Source organism: Vulpes lagopus, chromosome 4, assembly GCF_018345385.1.
Source record: "Vulpes lagopus strain Blue_001 chromosome 4, ASM1834538v1, whole genome shotgun sequence".
Lineage (NCBI taxonomy): Eukaryota > Metazoa > Chordata > Mammalia > Carnivora > Canidae > Vulpes > Vulpes lagopus.
The window spans coordinates 113,126,923-113,146,570 of NC_054827.1; the positions used below are offsets into that span (position 1 = coordinate 113,126,923).

At 38.5% G+C, this 19,648-nt stretch overlaps 1 long non-coding RNA gene across 2 annotated transcripts in view; it reads right to left on the reverse strand.

Moving 5' to 3' along the window:
• LOC121489945 overlaps positions 1 to 15,363 on the reverse strand; it is a 59,626-nt gene extending 44,263 nt beyond the window's left edge. The window contains exons 1-5 of one of the 2 annotated variants that reach the window (XR_005987462.1): positions 15,073 to 15,363; positions 11,150 to 11,315; positions 9,149 to 9,281; positions 8,311 to 8,362; positions 3,535 to 3,723 (exon numbers count right to left, since the gene is read on the reverse strand). This is a non-coding gene — a long non-coding RNA (uncharacterized LOC121489945). Of the gene's footprint in view, positions 1 to 3,534; positions 3,724 to 8,306; positions 8,363 to 9,148; positions 9,282 to 11,149; positions 11,316 to 15,072 lie in introns of both variants that reach the window. The other variant, XR_005987463.1, reaches the window with a different exon arrangement.
• Positions 15,364 to 19,648: the final 4,285 nt, after the last annotated feature.

The following is a 19,648-nucleotide window of genomic DNA, read 5'->3' on the forward strand; positions in this document are numbered from 1 at the left end:
GTTTATTCATGAGAGACACAGAGAGAAGCAGAAACAGGCTCCTTGTGGGAAGCCCAGTGCAGAACTCAGTCCCGGGCCACCAAGATCACAACCTGAGCCAATTTGTCTTTTTGTGACTGGCTTGTTTCACTTAGCCCAGTGTCCTCAAGGTTCATCCATGTTGCAGCATGTGACAGGATCTCCTTCCCTTTTAAGGCTGAATAGTATTCCATTGTATGTATATGTCACATTTTGTTTATCTACTTATCTGTTGATGGACATTGGGTTGCTCCCACCTGTTGACTATTATGAATAATGCTACTCTGAACACAGGCACACAAATATCTACTCAAGTCTCTGCTTTTAATTCTTTTGAGTATATGCCTAGAAGTGGAGTTGCTGGGTCATAGAGTATTTCTAATTTCAAATTTTGGAGGAAACTCCATACTGTTTTCCATAGTAGTGGCACCATTTTACATTCCCAACAAAATTGCCAAGAATTCCAATTTTTCCACATCCTTGTCAACACTTGTTATTTTCTGATTTTGTTTTGTTTTTAGATTTTATTTATTTATTCATGAGAGACAGAGAGAGAGAGAGAGGCAGAGACACAGGCAGAGGGAGAAGCAGGCTCCATGAAGGGAGTCTGATGTGGGACTCAATTCGGGGACTGCAGGATCATGCCCTGAGTCAAAGGCAGATGCTCAACTGCTGAGCCACCCAGGGATCCCTATTTTCTGTTTTGTTGTGTGTTTTTTTTTTAATCTGTTTTTTGATAGTAGCCATCCTAATGGTATCTCATTGTAGTTTTTTTAAAATATATTTAATTTGCTTATTTGTTTGACCCAGAGAGAGAAAGAGAAAGCACAAACAGGAGAAGCATCAGGCAGAAGGAGAGGGAGAAGCAGTTTCCCCACTGAGCAGGGAGCCCAACATGGGACTCAATCCCAGGACCCTGGGATCATGACCTGAGCCAAAGGCAGATATTTAACCAACTGAGTCACCCAGGTGCCCCTGTAGTTTGTTTGTTTGTTTGTTTGTTTGTTTGTTTAAGTAAACTCTACCCCCAAGGTTAAAGCTCAAGCTCAGGACTCCAAGATAATGAGTCCTATGCTCCACCCAGACTGAGCCAGCCAGGCGTCCCTCTCATTGTGGTTTTAACTTGCATTTCCCTAATGATTAGAGATGTTGATCATCTTTCTATGTGCTTATGGCCATTTGTAGATCTTCTCTGGAGAAACATGTTCCCATATTTTTATCCTCACATCTTATTATAATACCATATTAGTTTTCAAAATGGTGTTACTTCTTAGCAGCATAAAAGTTAATTTTTTAATGTTTTCAATATTTTATCTTTTATTCTAGTGATACAACTAAATAGTTCATTGTGAAGGCCACTAGAACCAAAAGACTTCTGGTGGAAAGCAGCAATTTTGGCTCTCCTCTCTCATCATACCCTCAGTCTCATTGCTCAACAGCAATCATTTTAACTTCAGGAATTATTCTTTCTGGTATCTAGCTTGATGGCATTGAAGACATGCTATCTCCAAATATGGCACTGTGGCATATGAAATATCTTAAGCTGAAGGAATTTTTTTAAATGGCAGAAAGGTCACTCTGATCACCCCTCCTCCCATTAACCTTCTACTGTGAAACAGGTCATAAATGTCCTAAGTGAAGGTACCTTCCTGTACCAGAAGGAAGGAAGGAAGACATTCTTATCACCAGAGATGGGAAACTGGAGGCCAAGAGGCTGTATAAATAAACCTTGTTAAACTAACCCTTCTCTTCCTAGTTACTTCTTCAATATATACTACCCCTTTGTCTTATCAACTCTTCACAAATTCATTGTTTCTTTGTCTTAACGGTATAAAAGCTTCATGCTCTGGTCACTACTTTGAGTCTTCATTCTCTTCTGAAGGCTCCCTTGAACATGTAAAAATTCAATAAAATGTGTAGGCTTTTCTCCTCTTAATCTTTGTCAGTTTAATTTCCAGACCCAGCCAGGGATGCTAAGAGGGTCAAGGAAAGCTTTTCCTTTCCCTATAATCTCTTCTTATAAGTAGGTTGTGTGTAAACAAGTGTTTTGTGATTTTTCAGTTTGGAATATTATCATTTGACTTTCTACCACAGAAGATTAGGATTAGCTACCATGCACACACACAAATCCCAGCCACATACCCCCACCAGATGGACATAGAGACACCTGTCCCTCCTCTTCTCTCTCTCTCCTTTCCATTGAGCCAAAATAGGTACATCACAGTTTGGGGTTAAATTATTGTTCTGTGCTTACCTTACTATGATGAAATAAATATTTGTAGCTGAGCCATGTATGGTTCTATAATTATATTTCTTTTCTGGAAACAACCTTTTGTTGTTTTTATACCCCTGGAATTAGTAATTACTTTATTTTTAAATTTGCTTGCTTTTCTATGTGCTTATCATGAATGCATACCCAAATTCTCTACCAGAACTCCTAAACGCCTCTCAATACTATCAAACATATCAGATAACATATCAATGTTTTTAATACTTTGGGGACATCCATCCTGGAGCCAGCCATCATTCATTAATTTCAAAAATATTTATTAAATGCCTCCTGTGCATTTTAGACTGGAGACACAGCCCGGAACAGAATAGGCAGGCAAATCACTTTTACTGAGCTTCCATTCAAGCTGGGGAAAGGGAAGATAAATAACAAGTACATAATTAAATATTATGTTATGTGCTGTGAAAGAAAATAAAGCTGTGTCATGGGAACTAGGTAGTGCTGGGGGAGGGGAATTCTATATGGTCTGATAAGGGCCTTTCCAAAGAGGTGATCTGAGCAGAGACCTAATCAAATAATGGAGTGAACCATTTGACCTCTGGTGGAGAATCATTCCTTGTAGAAGGAACAGTCAAGAGGACATACAGATGTTTGGTCATAATTTAAAAGTGAGATGATTCCACGTGACCCTGACTTTTCATTGGTTAGCTCATGTGCAGCTACAGAGTTAGCAGAAGGTTGGTGGTAAGTTGGGGCAGAGTTTTTCCAGACAAGTTGGGGGTACAAAGTGTGGTTATAATGATGTGATGGTGGGAGCTAAACTGTGTCCCAGAGTCGTAGGAGGGAGGGGCCCAGAGAGGGAACTGTGGGTGCACACTGAGAAAGTGGCTGTGGGTGTACTGAAGGTTCCCACAGGGTTGAGGCATTGAGGAAAGAGGAAGGATGGGAGGAGGTGGGCAGAGAGCATAGTGCTTAAGAATTGAGCTTTTGGGAGGGGGTCAAGATTTTACTTTTAAGTAATCTCTGTACCCAGTGTGGGGCTTGAACTTACAGCCCTGAGAAGAATCATGTGCTCTCCCAACTGAGCCAGCCAGGTACCCCAAGAATTCAGCCTTATGAGGTGAAAGATGATGCGGACAGGATAAAACCACACTTCAGCCAGGAGTGTGCCCTGCATAGGGTATGCAGGGAGAAGGCCAGTGGGGGAGGAGACCCATCCACACTCCCCTCACCATCCCTGTGCCTGGGGCTCTGCCCTCCAGAGGGGCTGGCTTTTTCTAACTTACCAGAAAGCACTCTCCAGTCAAGCCTCCCACCCTGGGTTCAGGAGGATTCTCCAGGGAAAGCCAGGATTCTTCCAGAGGAAGCAGGTGACAGTGAAGGTAGCATTCAAAGAAAGTGCTGAAGATGCAAGGGATTTGCTGGTAAGAGGCCTGGAATCTCAGATGGTACCCTTGCAGGTTCAGGGGTAAAATCTATCAGGGGAAAACAGAAAAACAGCTTTATCACCTTGGGTGGAGAGGGAGGCAGGATCTTTTAAACAAGATTTTTAAATTACATAAAGTTAAAAAAAAAATCAATGGATTTAACCATTCAAAGATCTGAGTTCAGTAAAGTGCCCCATAGACAAGGGAGCAGACTGACAGCCTGAGAGAAATCTGTACAAAGCCAAGAACAGAGTCATAGCTAGAACATTCAAGAACTGCAGATCAGCAAGAAAAAGACAAGAAACCCAATTCTTTCTTTCTTTTCTTTTTTCTTTCTTTCTTTCTTTCCTTTCTTTCTTTTTTTTTTTTTTTTTTTACAGGAAACCCAATTTTGTAAATGGGCAAAGGATTTGATAGATAATTCACTGAAGGGGAAACTCACCCTCCGGTAAGCGTTTGATCTTACCAGTAATGAGAACAATGCAAATCAAAACAACAGATACCACTTCACTAAAATCAGGAAGTGAGATGTTATCAAGTTCTGGAGAAGGTGGGGGAATAAAAGGCCCTCAGGTCTTGCTGATATGACTCTAAAGCAGTGTAGCTGTGGCAGAGCAGTATGATAGTGAAATAAAGAACACACAGTCCCTATGATACAGTGATCTCTCCCCTCCTTACCTCTCAAAACACTGTCTTGCGAAAGTTTGTAACCTTTACAACAACACAATGTGTGTCATAACAAATTGCTGGTTCTGATATCAACAGGATGAATGAGGAAAAGATGGAGTATGTTTTTGGTGGAATGTTATGCAGCACTCTGGACAAACAACCTGGATTCCATGAAACAATATTGTGAGATCTCAGAAACTTACGAAGTGAGTGCAAAAAAAAAATTTTTTTTTAATGAACATGGCTTATAGTACAATACCAATTCTATAACTTTAAAGGTATATACAGGGCAGCCCGGGTGGCTCAGCAGTTTAGCGCCGACTTCAGCCCAGGGCCTGATCCTGGAGACCCGGGGTCGAGTCCCGCATCAGGCTCCCTGCATGGAGCCTGCTTCTCCCTCTGCCTGTGTCTCTGCCTCTCTCTGTGTGCCTCTCATGAATAAATAAATAAATATTTTTTTAAAAAATAAATAAATGTATATACAAAAAATAGGACTTGCTATATTTTTAAGAAGAGACATATATCTAAATAAATAGACGTGGTAGTTTGAAAGAGTACATGTCAGACACCTATAATAAATTCCTACAAGAACAGAAGAATAGAAGAAAAAAGTAATAAAAGAGAACAAAAGAGAATTTGCACAGACCAATGAGAAAGAAACCTCAAATTTTGTGCGTCTGGAGTTAAATAAATAAATAAACAAATAAATAAATAAATAAAATGAAGGTGATTGACTTGTATCAATATTGTTCCAGCTAGCTATTGCCATGTAACAAACTGCCCTGAAACTTAGTATTTTTGTTTTGTTTTGTTTTTTGACAAAGAGAGAGAGATTGAGAGCACAAGTAAAAGGAGCAGCAGAGGCAGGGGGAGAAACAGGCTCCCCACTGAGCAGGGAGCCCAATGTGGGGCTTATTCCCAGGACCCTGGGATCATGTCATAAGCCAAAGGCAGATGCTTAACTGACTGAACCACCTGGGTGCCCTTAGTGATTTAAAAAATAAAATTAAATTTAAAAATTTCTAAAGCCTTTTAAATATCTCACAATATTTTGGATCAAGAATTTGAGCAAGGCTGATTCTTCAGCTTCCACATGATATTGATAAGCATTGCTGGGTGGTATTCACCTGGCATCTGGGCTGGGTGGGAAAGTCCAGGAAGGCTTCCTTCTTATGTCTAGTGCTCTAGGGAGAAGAGCTGAAAATATCAGCTCAGTTTGGCCCTTCTTTCTCTCAATATAGTCTCAGGTCCCTCCATGGAGTCTTCCCAACAGGGTGGCCAGATTTCTTATACAGCCCAGGGCTCCAAGAGAGAGTGTTGGGGAGACAGAACAAGGCAGGAACTGAAGAGCTTCTTTTGACCCAGCCTTGGAAACTGTGAAGCTTCCTTGTTGCCACGGTATATTGGTTACATGGCTCAATAAGAATCTCTGAATTCTGGAGGGATCAGGCAATGGTGTAGTCCATTCACACTGCTGTAACAGAACCCTCCGGACTAGGTGGCTTACAGACAACAGAAATTTAGTTCTCACATTTCTGAAAGCTGGGAAGCCCAGATCACATTGCCAGCAGATCCAGTGTCCGGCGGGCACCTCCTTCCTAGTTCACAGACAGCGGTCTTCTCATTGTGTCCACACATGGCCAAAGGAGTGAGGGAGCTCTCTGGGGAGTAGTTGCATTCATGAGGTCTCCACCTTCGGGGCCTGACCATTTCCCAAAGACCCACCTCCACACACCATCATGTTGGGAATCCCAGTCTCTCAGGTTGGGAGAAAAAGTAATGTGTTATTTTTGTTTACAAAGATATGATCTATGCATCACTGTAAGTTGTAAATAGCTTGTGAGGAAAGAGAAAAAGTGTTTCCTATATCCAGAAAATAGAACATTAAAGAGCCAGCAAAAATTCAAACAAAAAGGCCATTTAAAAATGTCTAATCATCTTCATCAATTTATTCAGTCCTCTGTGATTACTTCTTGTTCTACTTAATCTTTCTTAAGCTTTTTATTTTGATACCAGTTAGCTAACATAGTGTCACAGTAGTTTCAGGTGTGCAATATAGTGATTCAACACTTCCTTTTTTAAAAAAGATTTTATTTATTTATTCATGACAGATGGAGAGAGAGGCAGAGACACAGGCAGACACAGGCTTCCCCACAGAGGGGGAAGCAGGCTCCCTATGGGGAGCCCGATGTGGGACTCGATTCCAGGACCCCGGGATCATGCCCTGAGCTGAAGGCAGATGCTCAACCACTGAGCCACCCAGGTGCCCCATTCATCTCTTCTGTACATCACCTCGTGCTCATCACTGACAAAGGCCCCCTCCTTCACCCCCACCACCTGTTTCCCCCATCCCCCCAAACCCCTTTCCTGTCTGGTAACCAGCAGTGTGTTCTCCACAGTTAAGTCTCTCTCTTGGTTTGGCTTTCTCCTTTTTTTCCCCCTTTACTCATTTGTTGTGTTTCTTAAATTCCACATATGACTTATTTTGCTCAGCATCATACTCTCTAGCTCTAATCCATATTGCTGCAAAGGGCAAGATTTCATCCTTTTTATGGCTGAGTAATATTCCATTGTATATCTATGCCACATCTTCTTTATCTCTCCATCTATTGATGGACAGTTGCGCTGCTTCCATAATTTGGCTGTTATAGATAATGTTCTTCTACCTGACCTTGAGTCAGCAGTTTTATGTAGTCTTCCATTTCTTTATTAGAGTTCTGGAAATTCTTACCTAGTCAAGGGGTATGCTTTCAAAGTTATCAGAAAACTGTACTCCAGAGTGTTTGTCAGAGGCTTCTCCACAGACTTCTTTAGGTTTAAGTACTTTTGGATTACAGCTGATTATGAAAGATTTCAAGGAAGTGTCAGAGTAAAACAATAATTGTCTATGAATTACAAAAGATATGTATGCCACAGTGAAATGTCTGATGAGAGTTCATTATAATGCAATTGACAAGGAAATTTTGTTACTTCTATGGCATGTAAGATTTTAATTGAAATTATGACTGAGTACATGGATAATAACATTAACACAATTCTAGGAATTTTGTGCAATTGCTAAAATTGCAATTTTATATTATCTTAATATATAATTATATTATTATAATTATATTATAATATTATACTTATATAATATTATATATTAATATATTAATAACATATCTCCATACAATTACAAACTAAAGAAGGTTAAACCACTTCTTATTTGGCAATGCTTCCTGTGTAATTTGACATGTAAAATAAACCTAATCAGCTTAACATCTCTGTTTTTACCAGGTAAGAGAACAAATCCTTGGAGATTTCCCAAGGACCTTCAAAAACAAAACAAAACCTCAAAGTCAGTTTGAAATCAAAGACTTTATTTAGAATTTGGCTTTGTAAAGTTTGCAGAAAATGCCAAAAGTTTTAAGCACTTGATTACAGACAGTTCCCTACTTACAACAGTTTGACTTAGATTTTTCAACTTAACAATGGTGCAGAAGCAATACACATTCAGAAACTATACTTCAAATCATGAATTTAGATCTTTTCCCAGGGCTAGTAATAGGAAGTACGGTAATCTCTCATGATGCTGGGCAGCGACAGCAAGCCACAGCTCCCACTCAGCCACTAGATCAGGAGTGTGATCACAACCGACACACTGACAACCATTCGCTATTCATACAGCCATTCTGTTTTTCACTTTCAGTGCAGTATTCAATACATTATATGAGATATTCAGCACTTTATTATAAAAATAGGCTTTGTGTTAGGTTATCTTTCCCAGCCATAGGCTAATGTAAGTGTTCTGAGTGCATTTAAGGTAGACAAAGCTAAGCTATGATGTTCAGTAAGTTAGGTGCATTAAATGCATTTTCAATTTATGATTTTCAACTTACAGTAGATTGGTCAGGACATAACTCCATAGTAAATTGAGGAAGATCAGTAAATAGGATTACAGATCACTAAGAAGCAATACTTACTTACTCATTTACCGAAGTGACAATAAAAGATGTCAAAAACATAGGAAGTAAGGTAGCTGAGGAGAAAATGAAAACAAAAAAAAACAAAAAACCTTAGCAGTTTTAATACTGAGAAGACTGTTTTCATAACTAATCGAAGACTTGCTAGAGATAACATGAAGTGCAGGAAATTATTTTGATAAAGCGATCTTTGCTTCCTAGCCATATTACTCAGTAGATTAAAAAACAAACACTTTTTTACATTTTTTATTAAGAACAGACCAATAATCCCAGGAAACTTTATCTTTTTAACAGAGAAAGAAAATCAAATTCTACATTTGCATTGGTATTTTATTAATATTAAAGCTTCTTTATACCCTTATGATAAATCCATGCAATTTTATCCGGCTTGACACCACAAGGTAAGATATTCTTTCTTTTTTTTAGCTTCCTACACCCTTTAGAATTTTGTCCTTTATTTTCCTCTTTCTCAATCTGAAACAACCTTAAATAACCTCTAAATGAGGACAAAATTTCTCTCCTTTCCCTCAGCAAAACTGTACCCATCCTGGGGTGCCTAGATGGCTCAGTCAGTGGAGTGTGTAACTCTTGATCTTAGGGTGTGAGTTCGAGCCCCACGTTGGGCGCAGAGGTGACTTAAAAATAAAATCTAAAGAAACATTTTTAAAAAATTGAAGCTGTCATACCTTTCATCTTTCCTTAAAAATCTATCTTACTTTCCTTGCATGCTCTGCACATAGAGTTTTTTCCTTTACCCATAGTATTCTTGTAGGTCATTTACATGTATAGATTAGAATTCTTTTTTTTTTTTTTTTAGATTAGAATTCTTAAGTCTTACTGACCTTAATTTCCAGCGCAAATTGGGGAGCAGGCAATTGTGAACTGTCATATGTCAGCATTCTTCAGATTAGTAAATTTATTAATATACCATTTCATAATTTCTACATAGCATAATTTTCATAGTATAATTTTTCACTGTGGTAAAAAAAAAGACATGCTTATGAACAGATCCAAGTACCTTTTGCCTCTCTTTAAAAATTGAGAAGCCGGGATCCCTGGGTGGCGCAGTGGTTCGGCGCTTGCCTTTGGCCCAGGGCACGATCCTGGAGAACCGGGATCGAATCCCACATCAGGCTCCCGGTGCGTGGAGCCTGCTTATGTCTCTGCCTCTCTCTCTCTCTGTGACTATCATAAATAAATAAAAAAATAAATAAATCTCTCTTTAAAAAAAAAATAAATAAATAAAAATTGAGAAGCCAAAGTAGATAAGCTTACATTTATGTTACAATTAATGTTTCAGTATTTTATCTTTTTTGGAAATGATCTAGATAGTCAATGAATATCTATCACTTAACTAAACTTAGTATACTAACTTAAAGGTTTCAAGTTACCAAATAGATTGTGCAAACTATTTTTTAAAAGATTTTTTTTATTCATAAGGGAAACAAAGAGAGACATAGAGATATAGGCAAAGGGAGAAGCAGCCTCCCTTTGGCTGCTTCAAGTCCTACATGGGACTTAATCCCAGGACCCCAGGATCATGACCTGAGCCATAGGTAGATGCTCAACCTCTGAGTTACACAGGTGCCCCTGGAAACTATTTTTAAATGGATATATTTTAAGACATAAGTACTAAAAAAAAAAAAAAAAAAAAAGACATAATTATTGTTAAAAACTTCATTTACAAGGATTCCTGGGTGGCTCAGTCCAAGGAGCATGTGACTCTTGATCTCAGAGTTATAAGTTTGAACCCTACGTTGGGTGTAGAGATTGTTTATTTTTTTTATTTATGATAGTCACAGAGAGAGAGAGAGAGAGAGAGAGAGAGAGAGAGGAGGCAGAGACACAGGCAGAGGGAGAAGCAGGCTCCATGCACCGGGAGCCCCATGTGGGATTCGATCCCGGGTCTCCAGGATCGCGCCCTGGGCCAAAGACAGGCGCCAAACTGCTGCGCCACCCAGGGATCCTCTTAGAGATTACTTTAAATAAACAAACTTACTTTTAGAAAGTTCATTTATAAATGTTTTCCCACTTACATTTATTTAATTCACTTGGCCTTAATAATTATGTTTGTGTTGCTCATGAAAACCTCATGAGACATTAAATAAAGCTGGCCATCATCCTGATTTTTTGTTGTTGTTGACAAATAGGCAAGTATCAAAAAAAAAAAAAACACAGAAACAAAAAACCTAGAAGTTAAATATGTCTCTCCCTTCTCCCCTGTTTTTATTTTTACTGACATGTTCGATATACATCAAGCAATTCATCTTTATTGTATCTTTTGTTCTTAGGTTGAATTTATAATTTTATAATCTTAGATATCTAGAAGAAGATTATTTGACTAGTAAACCCAGGCAGAATAACTATAAATCTACACTCTGTCTAGTGCTGACAATTCTGAAAACATACTTACTTTTTTAAAAAAGATTTTACTTATTTGAGAGAGAGGAGTGGGGAGGAGAGGCAGAGGGAGAAGCAAGCTCTCCACTGAGCAAAGAGCCTGATGTGAGGCTTGATCCCAGGACCCCAGGATCATGACCTGAGGGCTGATTCTTAATCCACTGAGCCACCCAGCCACTCACTTTTATCTAACCAACAATTGTAACCTATCCTTATTTACTAACGATAATATTACATCATGTGAACCTGAAACACATTGAAGTTAGTTTTTATTTGCTTTTAAAGTGTTAGAAAGACTTAATTTATACAAGCACTTACTTTTCCTTTGAAAAAAAATTTTATATGTAATCTCTATACCCAAAGTGGGACTTTAACTCATAATCACAAGGTCAAGAGTCACGCACTCCACTGACTGAGCCAGCCAGATGCCCCCAAGCACTTACTTTTTAAAGTCAGTTAGTAGAGGGGTACCTTCTTGGGTGCAGTCAGGTAAGCCTCCAACTCTTGGTTTCCACTAGGGTCATAATTTCATGGGTCCTGAAGATTGAGTCCCATGTAGGAGGTGGCATGAAGTTTCTCTCCCCACTCTCATGTGTGCTCTCTCTGTTTCTAAGATAAATTTTAAAAATCTTTTTTTTTAAGTCAATTAATAGAGCTTTGTTACAAATGAATTTGGGTGATACCATCAGGACTTAGAATAATATCACATGTACACAACATAAATATATAAACATGCAAACGTAAATAGAGAACTAACAGAGGATGATATTAAAGAAGATGGCATTGTCCCACTTCGTTATGTTAAGTTTCAGAATGTTAACAGTGTAACTATATTTGTTCAGTCCAATCAAGGTGAAGAAGAAACAACAAGAATTTCATATTTTACTTTTATTGGTACTCCAGTCCAGGCAACCAATATGAATGACTTCAAACGAGTAGTTGGCAAAAAAGGAGAAAGCCACTAAGGTACAAAAGACACTGGAAGACCATAATGCAATCAGATCTACAGCTCCTGGATAATTGCTTGATTCTCATCAGAGACTGTCAATATTCCATTCATTGCCATTACCAATAAATCATTGCTTTTGTTCGGATGGTAAAAAAAAAAAAAAAAAAAAAAAAAGTTAAAAGTTTTAAGGTCTTTTTTTTTTAATTAATTTTTATTTATTTATGATAGTCACAGAGAGAGAGAGGCAGAGACACAGGCAGAGGGAGAAGCAGGCTCCATGCACCGGGAACCCGATGTGAGATTCGATCCCGGGTCTCTAGGATCACGCCCTGGGCCAAAGGCAGGCGCCAAACCGCTGCGCCACCCAGGGATCCCAAAAGTTTTAAAGTCTTAAAAGTAAAAGTTTTAAAGTTTTTATTCTAAATATTAGCTATGAGTTAGGTATAAAAATTTATGTTTCTATAAAGATAGAAACATAAATTTCACTAATTTTTTTCTTATTTATTTACTTAGGAGAGAGAGCACGAATGGAGGGGGAACGAGAAGCAGGCCCCTCAATGAACAGGGACCCTGTCATGAGGCTCAATCTCAGAACCCCAGGACCACAACCCCAGCTGAAGCCCGATGCCTAACTGAGCCACCCAGGCACCCCAAATTTCACTAACTTTTATGAGTTGATCCTCGTCCTTGTCTTATTTTGGTTTTAATCAGAATTAGTTTCTGGCAGATGGAACAGGTTAAGGTTACCTGTTCGACGAGGGCTAAAGCTTTTTGCCAACACCTGTGGAGAATTTTAGGCTTCTTATTTGTCCTGAGATGCAGTATTACGGAAAGTGTGAACTACATTTTGAGCCAGGGGCCTTTTGGAAACACTAAGTGGCAGTTTATTTCCAAAAAGTTTCCTTTTAACAAAAAACAACAACAACAACAAAAGTTTCCTTTTTCCCCCCTTTTAATTTGCTTCCATCTCAGGTGACTGCATAGCCAAGAGTTATCTCCTTGGATGTTTCATATTTCAAAGATGTAGTAAGATTTACATCTCAAAGGGACAGAGAAAGGATGTAGGTTTTCTCTGAGAAGGAATTCAGGGGGCCTATTTATCTATTATCAAAAATCTAGGACCATTACTACTTAATTCCCCCTCCCTTTTATTCTCACATGTAGGACAATTGTTTTTCCAATATCATGGCTTTTTCCAGTATCTTCAGTGTCCTGAGATAAATAAGAAAGCTCCTGCAAGGGATCCCTGGGTGGCACAGCGGTTTGGCGCCTGCCTTTGGCCCAGGGCGCGATCCTGGAGACCCGGGATCGAATCTCACATCGGGTTCCCGGTGCATGGAGCCTGCTTCTCCCTCTGCCTATGTCTCTGCCCCCCTCTCTCTCTCTCTGTGACTATCATACATAAATAAAAAAAAAAAAAAGAAAGCTCCTGCAATTGGTGAGGAGGCTTTGAGTCCTCTTTAAAAGAAAAAAAAAAAAGTAATAGTTTATTTTTTAGTATAGATTTAGATTCATGGCAAAATTAAGAAAGGTAGAGACAGCTGGGTGGCTCAGCTGTTGAGCATCTGCCTTCAGCTCAGGGCCTGATCCCGGGGTCCTGGGATCAAGTTCCACATCCAGATCCCCGAGGGGAGAGTGCTTCTCCCTCTTCCTATGTCTCTGCCTTCTCTCTGTGTCTCTCATGAACAAATAAATAAAATCTTTTTTTAAAAAAATTTAACATGTGTTTTACATGACACCTGAGCCTTCATAAGGAGATGAAAACTTGTGTGTTTCTATGGTAGGTTTGATGAAAAGTAGGCAGTGGTGAAGTATGTTAAGTTAGGAGTATAAGCTAATTGTAGTAAACTGGGGGAACTTTGCAAATCCTGATTGTTAGGATCCTTCTTGGCACCCCTTGTCTTCAGAGATAAGGATCCTCCTTTCCTCCAGGTATAGGGAGGGCACTTCTCATATGACTGTTTTACGATGTGTTTCAAGGAAGAAGAAAGAGGGATTGTGGATGTCACAGAGACCTTCCTGTTTCTACCATTTTCTCAAACTTTTTCAGCTTAAAATATTCAATATCCCAAGGTGTGCCATATTTGAGAAGTATCTCCATATTGGAGGATAGCATACCTGAACCCCAGCACATTTAAGTTTCTTCCATGTCTTTTCATGACTGGATAGCTCATTCCTTTTTAGTGCTGAATAATACCCCATTATCTGGACATGCCACAGTTTATTTATCTGTTCACCTAGTGAAGGACATCTTGGTGGCTTCCAGATTTTGGCAATTATGAGCAAAGCCGCTATAGACATCCCAACTCAGGAATTTCGTGGACATAAGTTTCCAACTCTTTTGGGTAAAGACCAAGGAGCACAGTTACTGGATCATATGATAAGAATACTTTTATTTTGTTTTATTTTATTTTTAAGATTTTATTTATTTGAGAGAGGGAGAGAGAGAGCATGAGTGGGGTGGGAGGGTTGGAGGGAGAGGAAGAAGCAAACTCTCTACAGAGCAGGGAGGCCGACTCAGCTATGGGGGACAGGTTTGATCCCAGGACCCTGGGATCATGACCTGAGCCAAAGGCAGAAGCTTAACCAACTGAGCTACCCAAGCACCCTGAGTATTTTTATTCTTGTAAGAAATTACCAACTGTCTTCCAAAGTGAGTACACCATGTGGCATTCCCACCAGTATTGAATGAAAGTTTTTGTTGCTCCACAGCATTTGGTACTGTGGGTATTATGGATTTTGGCAGACCCACTATTCTGCAGTACCAGGAAGGCAGTGCTAGGATGGGATTTTCCCAGCACTGACATGGTAGTGAGAAAGACAAAAAAGGCTTCTTATGGAAAAAAAAAAAAAAAAAAAAAAAGGCTTCTTATGGGCTGTGGCCCCTTCTCCAGACAAATTCCCCCGATTGCTGGCCCACTTGGTAAGGAAGTATCTCAGATTCCTAGCCTGACGGCTCATCACCTATGGGATGCGGGCCCCAACAATCTGCACTCCTGAGGAGTCAAAAAAAACCAAGGAATGTACACTCTCACTGGATCTAAGCCAAGCTCTTAAGACATGAAATGAGATAGGAGAATTTCATCTCATTGTTTTTTGTTTTTGCTTTGTTTTATTGGTGACCCAGAGCAAAGTTTGTCCAAATATCAGTCCAGGGAGAAGTTAACTCACCAATCAGTGAGGCCAATTCAAACAAGGGACTTTCAGGACCTATACTTAGGTTTTATCTTATGATTCTCCCCACTATGGCAAATGACACAAAAGATAAAGACAAAGAAAAATTATGTCTGCCTTTGGGAGAGAATCAGATCAATAACAAATAGCAAAAACAGCACAAACTCAAAGAACTATCTCACACAAATGTTTTCTCCTGTTAATCTAAATTTTGAGGGAAAAAAGATAAGGAGAAATTCTTACCTTCCACTCTCAAGCAGCCACTGCCAACAGGCATCCAGAGGATTGACATGACAAACGAATTCTTACCTCTTTCCAGCTTTTGTTTTGTTTTGTTTGTTTTCTGTGTTTTGTTTTGTTTTGTTTTGTTTTCTCTCCAGCTTTTATCTGTTGTTCTAGGATTTCATCTGTAGGTTCCAGAGTCAGTGGGGCATCTCAGGCTTTTACTGTCCCTTCACACTTGTCAAAATGGTAGCAGAGGAAAAGTGTTTTTCCTCTACCCATCTTGAGTTCACTGGTTGGGACCCTGCAAATGAGACTGAAGAAAAAACAAAAACAAATAAACAAGAGGAAAATAGGGGCACCTGGACGGCTCAGTTGTTTGGGCTTCCAACTCTTGATTTTGGCTCAGGTCATGATCTCAGGGTTGTGAGATGGAGTCCCACATCAGACTCTGCACCCAGTATGGAACCTGCTTAAGATTCTACCTCTCTCTCCTTCCTGTCTTCCCCCGCTTGCACATGCGCTCTCTCTCTCTCTCTCTCTCTATATATATATATATATATATGTATGTATATACATATATATATAAATAAACAAATAAAATATTTAAAAATAAAACAACCAAGAGGAAAACAGAAGCTGATTAACACCTGCATCACATATACACATAGGTCTTGACAATGAGCAACTCAAAGGGCTAGCTAGAACTTGGACTTCTATAGCATCTTTAGAAAAGAGCAATAAATTATACAGAAGCAACAAAACAAAAAAAATGGACTTTGAGCTTCCAAGACAGCAAATTATGGGAAAGTATACAGGGGATTAAGATTTGTTATGTAGACTCCTCTGGCCCCATCTCCAGACTGAAAAGACTTTAGAGTTGTTTGTGTTGGTTAAGAATCATCCTGTCTTTCCTACTGAGGGTGGCACAGGGAAGCAGAGTTTTTCTTGTGTTTGGTTCTTTTGAATTGCTTTTAGCTCAAAATCATCCTTAAGCAAGAGTGGCATATTTTGGAGTGGCAAACTCTGCTGCCCCTCATCTGTAACTGAAAATTATTAAAAGAATTAATTCATAAGAATTCAGAAGACTAGGACATTATTAGCAAACCTGACTTAATTGACATGTAGGACACTGCATTGAATGACCACAGAATCCATATATTAATCCATATTATTTTCAAGTGCAAATGGAATGTTTACAAAAATCAGTGACAGACTGGGCCATAAAGCAAATCTCAACATATTTCAAAGTATTGAGATCATATATTTTCTGACTGCAGTGGAATTAAACTAGAAATCACAAGGTAACTTGAAAAGCCACAAATGTGCAGAAATTAAGCAACATGCTTCTAAGTAACCCAAAAGTCAAAGATGAAATCACAAAGAAAAATAAAAAATCTTTTGAACTGAAGAATAATAAAAATATGACATCAAAATTGTGAGATGAAGCAAAAACTATGAATAGTGTGCAATTTATAGCTTTAAATGCATGTGCTAGAAAAGAAAAAATCCATTATCTAAGGATATTTCCTTAAAACACTAGAAAAGAAAAGCAAAACCCAAAGAAAGGAGAAAAAGGGATAAAGAGCAAAAATTAATAAAATAAAAGACAACTTTGTTTTCTTGGAAAAAAATAATAAAATGTATGAGCTTTGTTCCAGAGAGAAAGAGAATGCAAATAACCAGTATCAGAAATTGGAAAGAGAATGTCATTAGAGAATCAACAGACTTCAAGAAGGTAGTAAGAGGAAATTATGGAACACTATGCCAATAAATCCAAAAATGAACTAATTCCAAGAAAAACATTTTACCAAAAACAGATTTAAGAAGAAATAGAAAATCTGAATACTCTTATAACTAATTAGGAATTGAATCTGAGGTCCAATGCTTCCAAATATTTACTGGAAAAATAATTCTAATCTTATACAAACTCTTTCAAAGAATAGGTAAGAAAAGAATACTTTTATAACCCATTTTATAAAGTCTACATAACCTTGATACTAAAAGGACATTACCAGGAAGAAAAAATACAGATAAATCTTTCTCATAACTATAAATACAAAATCCTAAGTTTTTTAAAAATAAAATACTAGCAAATTAATTGGCCAACAGGTATACATACAGCTTCTCAATGTCACTAATCATCAGGGAAACACAAATCGAAACCACGATGAGATATCCCCTCATACTTGTTGGAATGACTATGATCAAAAAGACGAAAGATATGTTGGCAAGGATGTGGAGAAAAGGGAATCCCATGATAAACTGTCAATGGGAATATAAATTGGTACAGCCACTATAAATATACTATATACTATATATACTATAAATAGTACTACCCTATAATCCAGCAATCTTACTTCTGGAAGTGTATCCAAAGGAAATGAAATCAGTATCTCAAGGAGGTAACTTGGACTTCCATGTCCTTAAAGCAATATTCACAATAGCCAAGGAATGGAGACAATCTAAATATCTGTCATTAGGTAAATGAATAAAGAAAATGTGCTATATTAGAATATTAGAATAATATTACAGTATTAGTCTCAAAAAAGAAGGAAATCTGCCATTTGCAACAATCTGAATGACTTTGGAGGACACTATGCTAAGTGAAATAAGCCAGACACAGAAAGAGAAATAATGCATGATTTCACTTATTTCTAGACTCTAAAAAGTTAAATTAATAGAAACAGAGAGTGGCACCTGGCTGGCTCAGTTGGAAGAGTGTGCAACTCTTGGCCTGAAGGTTGTGAGTTTGAGTCCCACATTGGGTGTACAGGTTACTTAAAAATAAAAAATCTTGGGGAGCCTGGGTGGCTCAGGTGGTTAAGCAACCAACTCTTGACTTCAGCTTAGGTCATGATCTCAAGGTTGTGAGATTGAGCCCTGTGTTGGGCTCACTGCTTAGCATGGAGTCTTCTTAGGATTCTCTCTCCCTTCTTTCTCTCTCAGAGTAAATTAAAAAAAATGTTATTTAAAAATCTTCTTTAAAAAAGTCTAGAAACAAAAAAGTCTAGAAACAATCCAGAAGTGCATAGAAATAGAATTGTAAATAAATTGTGATGTAGTCCTCTAATGAAGTACTGCACAGCCATAAAAGTGAAGGAAATCCTGTATACCAACATAGAAGTTTGTTATGAATATAATGTCAAGTGAAAGAAGCCAGTCACAAAAAACTCAGAGACTGTGTAATTCCATTTCCACAGAGTTCAAAATGAGGCGGAATGAACTATATTAGGAGTAAAAGCACAGGTGGTAAAACTCTAAAAAAGTAAGGAAAATATCCTGGTGGAAGAAGTAAGGAAATGACAGCCCGTAAGATGGACTTTTGAGGTGCTGACAAATGGTATTTCCCGACTTCAGTCATGGTTACATGGGTGTTCACTTTGTGATAAATCACTGAGTTCAATGAGTGTGTTTTTTGTGCCTGAGTGTTATACTTTTTAATAAAAATGTTTTAAAAAGAGTATTTATTAGGGGGCACCCGGTGGCTCAGTCAGTTGAGTGTCCAACTCTTGATTTTGGCTCAAATTTATATATATATATATATATATATATATATGAATTCTTTATCCATTCACCTGTCAATGGACATCACAGCTCCTTCTCCAGTTTGGCTATCGTGGACATGGCTGCTATGAATGTTGGGATGCAGGTGTCCATCATTTCACCATATATGTATCTTTGGGGTAAATACCCAGTAGTGCAATTGCTGGGTCATAGGGTAGCTCTATTTTTAACTTCTTGAGGAACCTCCATACCATTTTCAGAGTGACCATACTAGCTTGTCTTCCCACCAACAGTGTAAGAGGGTTTCCCCTTTCTCCACATCCTGGCCGACATTTGTTATTTCCTGTCTTATTAATTTTAGCCATTCTGGCTGGTGTGAGGTGGTATCTCATTGTGGTTTTGATCTGTATTTCCCTGATGCTGGGTGATATTGAACATTTTTTCATGTGTCTGTTGGCCATCTGTATGTCTTCTTTGGAGAAATATCTATTCATGTCTTCTGCCCATTTCTTGACTGGTTTATTTGTTTTTTGAATATTGAATTTGATGAGTTCTTTGTAGGTCTTGGATACTAGCCCTTTGTGTGATAGATCATTTGCAAATATCTTCTCCCATTCCCTAGGTTGCCTTTTACTTTGTTGATGGTTTCCATTGCTGTGTAGAAGTTTTATATCTTGATGAAGTCTTAGTAGTTCATTTTTGCTTTTGTTTCCATTGCCTTTGGAGACCTGTCTGGCAAGAAGTGGCCGAGATCAAAAAGGTTGCTGGCTGTGTTCTCCTCTAGGATTTTGATGGATTCCTGTCTCAGATTTAGGTCTTTATCCATTTTGAGTTTATTTTAGTGTATGATATAAGAAAATGGTCTAGTTTCTTTTTTCTTTTTTTAAGATTTTATTTATTTATTCATGAGAGACACAGAGAGAGAGAGAGAGAGAGGCAGAGGGAGAAGCAGGCTCCATGCAGGGAGCCCGATGTGGGACTTGATCCTGGGTCTCCAGGATCAGGCCCTGGGCTGAAGGCGGCGCTAAACCGGTGAGAATGAACTACATGTGGCTGTCCAATTTTCCCAGCACCATTTATTGAAGAGACT